We start from the raw sequence: 8,178 nt of genomic DNA, 5'->3' as shown, positions 1-8,178 counted from the left end.
TTATTCATCGCAATTACTAATATTGTCTTGCTCTGTCCCATACTTTCTAGCTTCCTCCTAATAAGACACACATTCTTTTTTCAACAGATGAGGTTCAAGTTGAATCTGAAAGATGATGCAACTAAACAAGCATGCACTCATGTTTTTCAGTCTGCTCTGCGATAGTATCGGTACCACCTTAGAAAATCTCACTTTGAAGGCAAGGCTAACAATGAAATCACCCAAACATCTCCAGCGGAATATATTACAGATGAAGACTAGACAACCCTTGTTAAACACTAGTCTGATTCAAAGTATCAGGTAGGCTATATATATTTGATCAGACCACATATTGAACTAGTATTTATGTATATGCCTTACAAGTGTATCTTCTTCTAGGCTAACTGTTTGAAGAACAAAACCAACCGTTCTGAAGTGAAATTCCAACAGACAACAGGATCTCGTAGCTATATTGCACACTTCGAGGCTCTTGTAAATAGCTGCTACTTCCTTCTTCTTTTTGTGCCATATTATCGTATCTATATTGACTTGTTCCAAATACAGAGGAAAGCCCGTGCGGACCAAAAAGAACCTAAACCGAATGCAGTGCAAATCTTCAAGGATTGCCACACCAGCAAGATGAAGGGCATGAGCACACCAGTTCCAGCCGCTTTTGTAAGTCCTTACTCCTCCTGCCTTTGAACTAATTGGTATTGTGATGTGTTCATTTAACTACTTGGTTTGCAGCCAATGTCAGTTACTTTGTTCACTTTTATACACAGTTGTCTTAACGTATCATTTCACCTTACATGGTTTAAAAGAGATGAAGGATATTCTTTTGGTCCTGATCTGTAATCTAGTTGTTATGTTCACGTGTGCACACAATGATAAAATTGCCTATTTGTTTTATATCTGTTTGCCCATGATATGAATGATGTCATACTATGTTCATCCTACTTTAAACCATGTCTCTTTATCCTTAGATGTCAACGAATGTGAGGAAATAGACAATACAATAGGCATGCTACATGGACATATGTTCCGAAAGTGATTTTATTATGTAGTTGGCACTACAATACATGTTAATGTATTACAGTAGTTCACCAAAATAAGTTATGTATAAACGTTTAACCTACTTTGTTTGTTTTTGTCTCACTAGTAACTTATCTAGTACACTAATCTATAAGTTCAAACTTTCAGGAAGCTATGGAACAAATGATTGAACAGCCACAACCACCTGAAGGTGATGAGGCTACCACAGGCACAATGTCACCTCTTGCTGTAGTGCGTCAGTATCTCTCCACTAACAGTGCAAAAAGCACCTTCCTGCGTAATTCTGGGTTGGTTGTCAAGGTAACCTCATCCAAATCGCCTACTGAACAAAATCTTCCCGCTAAACAGAGTGATATATCTGTGCTCCAGACACAAGTCCAATCCCTAATGGACGTTGTTTTGGAAACAAGAATAGTGGTTGACAAATGTCGTCAAGATACGAATGGTTTTGAAACCAGACTATCAGACATTCGCTTCGTTGTTCAAGAGCAATGGCGGAAAAAGGTGAAGATCGTGCTGCTCCATCAGATTCTACATCCTGAAACATTAGCACTCAGGTCAAATGATCTGTGCTTCTATACATCTTATGGTGCTTTTATCTGGAAGGACTGTAAACTTTATGCCAACAGGCCTTTTGTTGTATGGTTGGAATTTATTTTGTTGTGATACAACATTTATGATGATGCCATAGGCTGCAGTAACTACAACGCTATTTTTGTATAGTGTAGGTTTATCTTAGTAATGTATTCGGCCGAAAGCTTCGTAGGAGCCCAACATGCCAACATTCATCAGGCCCATTCCAATTGGGCTAAAAACGATTACGGGCCGAAATTGGCATGTAGCCCACTAAAAATATCTGGGCCTAAATCAGCATAAGCTTTCATATTTTTTTGGTAGGCCTGTGCCTATAGTGGGCCTTTAACAGGCCTAAACATAATTTGGGCCGTCAGTAAAAATAGGCCGTTTACAGGTGTAAATATCTCGAGCCCATAAAAAACATGGGCCTTTAATAGACCGAAAGTGAGATTGGGCCTTGATTGTGCCAAATAACCCACTGGTCTTAGCAGGCCGAAATGGTGGCCCATTTACGATGCGGATCTTTGACAGGCCGAAATTCGGACGGGCCGTAAATGCGTCGACCTAATACACGAGCCTTTAACAGGATGGAACTTTGGTCGGGCTAGATTATCGTCATTTTTATATGGGCCGTTAATGGGCCCGATATGACGTTGGGCCACATATGGCCCATGGTTTTCGTCCGGCGTTAACAGGCCGAAAATGACAACAGGCCGAAAGTGGCCCAAATCTATAGTGGGCCTCTAACAGGCCGAATGTCAGACATGGCCGAATATGACCCAAATCCTTCACAGTCGTTTATAGGCCGAAAGTTTTGATGGCCTGTAAATGGGCCCAAATGAAGCAGGACCTTTAACAGGCCGGAAATACACCGGGCCGTAATTCGGCCCAATTACTTAGAGGACTGTTAACGGGCCAGAAGTGACCATGGGCCGCGATGATGACGAGTTTAGGACAGGCCGTTGACGGGCCGATTTGGCAGAGAATGTTGGGCCTTTAGCTGGGCCAACCCATTATGGTCTGCAAAATCTTGTGGGCCTTTAGCTGGGCCGACCCATTGTGGTCTGCTAAATCTTGTGGGCCTTTAGCTGGGCCGGCCCATTATGGTCTGCAAAATCTTGTGGGCCTTTAGCTGGGCCGGCCCATTATGGTCCGCTAAATCTTATGGGCCTTCAGTTGGGCCGGCCCATTTAAACTTTATGGGCCACTTTTGGGCCCATCCACGTGTCAACATATCACAGGCCCATCTCGGCCGTTGGATGAGTGACACCTATGCCAATGCGGAGCTGACGCGTGGATCCGTCAGCCAATGAGAATGTTACACGTGGAAAATCGGCATTGGTCGTGGCTGTTAGCAGGTTATCGGATCCAAAACCGGACTCGATAGCTTAACGACGGTAACGGCATCCCGTTACGGTGGATGCCACGTGTCGGTCACCCTTGACGAAAGAACTTCTATAACGCGTGATTTATCGTCATGGAAGTGGACACTTCCGTGATGATAATTTTGGTAATGTCATGGAACACTTCTACGACAGCACAAGTATGACTATCTTGATTCTGTCATAAAATCGTCATGGATGTACATGCATGACAAAAAACGCGACCTACTGTGACAAACACGTATCATCACGGAAGTGTATTTTTTTGTAGTGGAAGAAAGATCACCTACTTATAGATCAATCTGATGCAAACCATGAACATATCAAAGGCAGAAGAAGTTGACATGGTGTTTGGTGCACCTGTAGAAGACCCACCCATCGTGCTCATCGGTGCCAGAGCGGTAGAACTTGACCTGGACGCCACAATCCGGGCAAGGGATCAATGGAACTAAAACAGAGCGGCCACATAGCCCAGATCGAACAGAGCTTGAAGATGACATGAGGAGAGAAGGCGGCGACAATGGCTACGGCGGCGGAGAGAGGGCGCCGGCGACGACGGAGTTTGGAGCTATGGCAGAGAGCGAGGGAGAGGGCAACGGGTGAGCGGCTCGGGTCGGACCAGGTGTGTGACCAGGTGAACGGCTCGGTCCAACCAGGTGTGCGACCAGGTGGGGGCAGATCTTTTGTTTTGGCAAATTTGCAAAAAAAACTCCGTGTGTGCGTATTCAAGCCAGCCTAGCACATGTGACAGTCAGCGCCAAGTTGGCGGCCGTTGACTCGGGCCAGATCAGCCAATACGTATAGCAAAGTGTACAATGGACCCTAGATGACCCCCTAGAGCAAGTTTGATGACTGTATTTCGGGTATTTGTAACCACAGGGACTAAAGTGGGCACGAGCGCAAGTTATAGGTCCTGTAGTGAATTTTTCTCTTTTTGGAAGGAATTGTTTTAGAAAACTGGCACTCTGCTTCGTAGGAGTTCAGCTCGCACAAAACGTGTCAATCAACAAGTTGAGTGTTTCTTGCACTATTTTGTCAGTAGCCATCCTTCTCGCTCGCCCCAATGGATCCTTCTTTGTGAGTTTTGGTATAATACCAATTGGCATTCGGCTACTGGTAAAACCCCTTTTGAAATCATCTATGGCTATCTGCCTCGTCACTTTGGTCTGAAACCTGATGGCGCTATTCACTATGAAGATTTGCAACCGTGGCTCAACAACCATGAGATGATGTTGGAATCTGTTACACAACATCAGCTGCGTGCTCAGCCATGAGATGATGTTGGAATCTGTTACACAATATCAGCTGCGTGCTCAGCAACGCATGAAAGCTTAAGCAGATAAACATCGCACCGAACGTGTTTTTGCTGTTGGGGGCCAGGTGTTTCTCAAACTTCAGCCGTACCTGCAGTCTTCTATTGCACCCAGGCCAGCCATAAATTGGCTTTCAAGTTCTACGACCCTTTTGAAATCTTGGCTCGTGGAGGAAGTGGCTTATAAATTGATATTGCCTGCGACCAGCCGAGTGCACCTTGTTTTTCATTAGTGGTTGGGGTCCGCCATTGCGGGCCTCTTGAGAGAATGATGTGCGTGTATTTCTTTCTCCCAGAGAAAAACCCTCAACTTCATCTCAAAGTTAAAAAGAAAACTGTCTCATAGCACGTGAACATCACATCCATCTCAAAAAGAAAAAAAAAACTAAAACATTCTTAAAATGAAAAAGAAACAAAAGTCTCACTTTCATCTTTCAAAAGTAATCTAAAAATAATTCTCAAAAGAAAAAAAAAGTCTCAATTTCAACTTCTAAAAAATTCAAAAAGTTTCTCAATTTCATATTCCAAAAAAATCAAAAAGTTTATTTTGCCACGGCCAATCAGCATGCGCCACGTGGCCATGTTGGTTGGCCGCCGTTCTCGCGTAGCTTAATGACTCTCAGGTTCTGCCTCAGCTTCCATCTTCGAGTTCCAGAGCAGGTTTTGCAGCAGCTATGAGAAAGCTATGGCTGGGAGGGAATTCAAGAGTCTTTGGCAACAAACCATCCACAACGGTGCAAGTGGTGCAAGAGGCGTCTGAGGAGACTCAGCTTAGAGAGAAAGGCAAGGCAGGAGTATATATTAGCGAAAATTAGACTATCCATGCAGACAGACGGGTGGTCAGGCCACATGCAATATATTTTCCTGTATGTAATTGTACGTACTACTTTTCCAACCTTAATTTGGAAAAGAATATATACACTGCGTGCACTATAAGCACCACAGCCAACTCAGGCAGAGAATTCAGAAGTTCTGTACTGCAACATTCAGAACCAACCGGTTTCATTTCACACATCCAGCAGCTTCATAACGACGGGGAGGCCAAACTTAGGCTGCAGAGTGAGGAAATCCGCAGGAGCGTGGACATAGCTCGGCGAAAGAGCGAACGAGAACTTCTGCAGAACCGTCGCCATCACGGATTTGGCTTCGAGCATCGCAAAGTTCTGGCCGATGCACGCCCTCGGCCCGATCGAGAACGCCAGCAGGGCGTGTGGAACCTTTGCCGCTCTCGCGACCCCGTTCGCGAATCTCATCGGGTTGAACTGATCCGCATCCTCACCCCAGACCTTCTTGTCCCGGTGCATGAATGGGGCGCCTATGACAACTGCATGGTCATTGGGAATTGTTATGGCTCCGACCACCATGTCAGTTACGGTCTTCCTCTGCATGAAAAGAGCAGGGCCGTAGAGCCTCAGGGTTTCATGGAGGACCATCGTCATCTGCAACACATGTCATGTTCTAGTTAGCTGTACATATCTTGAAATTTCACTGCATGCATGAGCGTCGAATGATCCTAATATATTTTAATGCACAAAGCAATTTCTGAAGACATGATCATTAAATCAAGATAAGGGTTGGTTTCTGATCTTGCCTCTTTCAGTTTGCCGAGGTTGTCGCCGCTGGGGTTACCCTTTCCAACCTCCATCAAGACCTCCGCCCGTAGCCTCTCCTGCCACTCTGGGTACACACTGAGCAAGAACACTGTCCAGGTGAGCAGAATCGATGTTGTTTCGTAACCCGCGAAGAAGAACGTTTTGCACTCGTGTAGGATCTCATCCATGCTCAAGCTTAGCTGCTCTTGCTTGCCCCCTTGCTCTGTTGTGGTGCAGGCCTCAAGCATCAAACCGAGTAGATCATTTCCGTATCCGCTCCCTCTCGACGCTAGCCGCGAGTTTATGATACGCATGAGCGTGCTTCTAAGCTTCTTTTCAAGCATCCACTTCAGCCTATTCCTTCTTGTGGGCAGGTAGCTGGTCTCAAAAGAACATATGCAGTTACGCTTAATTAAGCGAGTCAAATATGGGAATGAGCTTCTCATTCTGCAGGATTATGCAAATGAAAGCATATATATGGGGTGGTGTTACCTGAATCCTGGTATCTGCACATTAAGTAAACTGGATATGGCGATTGCCTGGAGCTCTTTCTGGGCATGGAAGGCTTCCATTCCTAATTTGTAGCTACTTCCAAAGGCTGTGTGGGATATGATATCTGCTGTTAACCCTTGGACCGCTTTGTCGAATTCCACTAGGATTTCTCTATTTGTGTTCTTGGCTGCCTGCTCTTCGAATACACCGAACGTGCATTGGGCGCAAGACACCATTGTTTTCGTCATCGCCTAACATTGAAGGTGAAAAGCAATATGAGTAGTAATTGCATAGAAAATTAAACCATGCCCATTTTTTATTTTTATTCACTGATTTGATTCCTTTTTGGAAAGGTCACTGATTTGACACTCTGTATATGATCATTCCTATGTCTATGTCTAGTGTGTTCTTCCTACTTGACACTAGTACAAGGTGGACAGATATTCATACTAGAATTCAGGTTGCATCACGCTTGTCTGCGGACTACATTTTTTATGTGGAGATTAAGGCATAATATCAATTACCTTTATCTTATCCATTGCGAAAGCAGGGTCAATGACCCTGCGATGGCGCACCCAATCCACACCGTTCACCAATACCAGTCCCTTGCCGAGCAATTCCAACACGTTCGGGTGCGCGTCGTTCTTCGGAAAGTGTCCGGATTTGCTTGAAAGGATCTGCCTAACCAACTCGTAGTCGAAGACGCAGATCCGGGGCTTCGCGCCAAACCAGAACAGAAATGGCTCTCCTGTGTAGTGTATACCATTCACACATATCACACATGTGCAAGTATGCATATTATCAACCGTATCATCAACTATAGTACTCCACATAATATCCATGTTGCTACTACTAGTAGAATACAGTAGATCATAACTGCACCGGATCAACAGTTAGCTTACAGGTCACTAAAATCTATGTCGCCTGGGGTGACCATATATAGCATATTATACAACAAATTAACCAAAACAGCAACAGAGGAGCGTTGAGCAAAATCAATTACCAGCAGAATCTCGTACCATATTCGCAAAGAAAGAGAAGAATCTCGTACCATACTGTGCCCTCCACTTGAGGAAGTGCGGTGCGACCCTCGGGAGGTAGTTGTGGTCGCGGACGTCGAGCACCACGTCGGCCGTCTCCGCCTTCATCCGCCTCACCTCCTCGTTTGAGCCCTTCAGGAACCTGTAAGGGGGGACCACGGATCCCTTGCGCCCTGTGCCTCCTGGCTATGGCGTAGGGCCTCCACAAGAGGCGCACGAGGAGGTGCTCCCATGCCCACGACACGGCCAGCACCAGGAGAGCGGCCAGAGGAAGGGCGGCGAAGGAGGCCATGGTGGAGAAGATGGAGACGGCGAGCACCAGGAGCGGCCAGAGGTACAGTTCCTTTATTTGGACTTCTCGCCCCTCTGCAGTTCCTTTTTCTAGGGACCAGAGAAACGCTCTCGGGAATGATTGAGTGTGGCTGTGGGAGATAATGACATCTCCAATACTGATCCTCAAATCACATCCGCGGACCAACGGGATTATAAAGACGAGTCTGTGGACATTGATGCAAAGCTGATGTACTCAAAGCGGTTTCCAACAAACCGGATAAAATTCATGCAAACTGGATGATTGCCATATAAACCGGACATATATCAACTAAATTATAGCAGACTAGGCTAGGCTATTCTAACCTAGTCTATAGCTGGCCACGGCCGATCCCGTTTCCCACGGCATGCCTTCCTCACGTCCGGCAACAAGCTCACTGGACCGCCGTGAGCCCAGAGCAAACGTCCGGCGCAGAGGTACT

General features: G+C 45.8%; 1 pseudogene; it reads right to left on the bottom strand.

Moving 5' to 3' along the window:
• Nucleotides 1-5,133: 5,133 nt before the first annotated feature.
• LOC119362586 lies at nt 5,134-7,839 on the bottom strand (annotated as a pseudogene).
• Nucleotides 7,840-8,178: the final 339 nt, after the last annotated feature.

Source organism: Triticum dicoccoides, chromosome 2B (genome assembly GCF_002162155.2).
Source record: "Triticum dicoccoides isolate Atlit2015 ecotype Zavitan chromosome 2B, WEW_v2.0, whole genome shotgun sequence".
Lineage (NCBI taxonomy): Eukaryota > Viridiplantae > Streptophyta > Magnoliopsida > Poales > Poaceae > Triticum > Triticum dicoccoides.
Note: the sequence above shows the minus strand (reverse complement) of the source record. Positions and strands in the feature narration are given on the sequence as shown.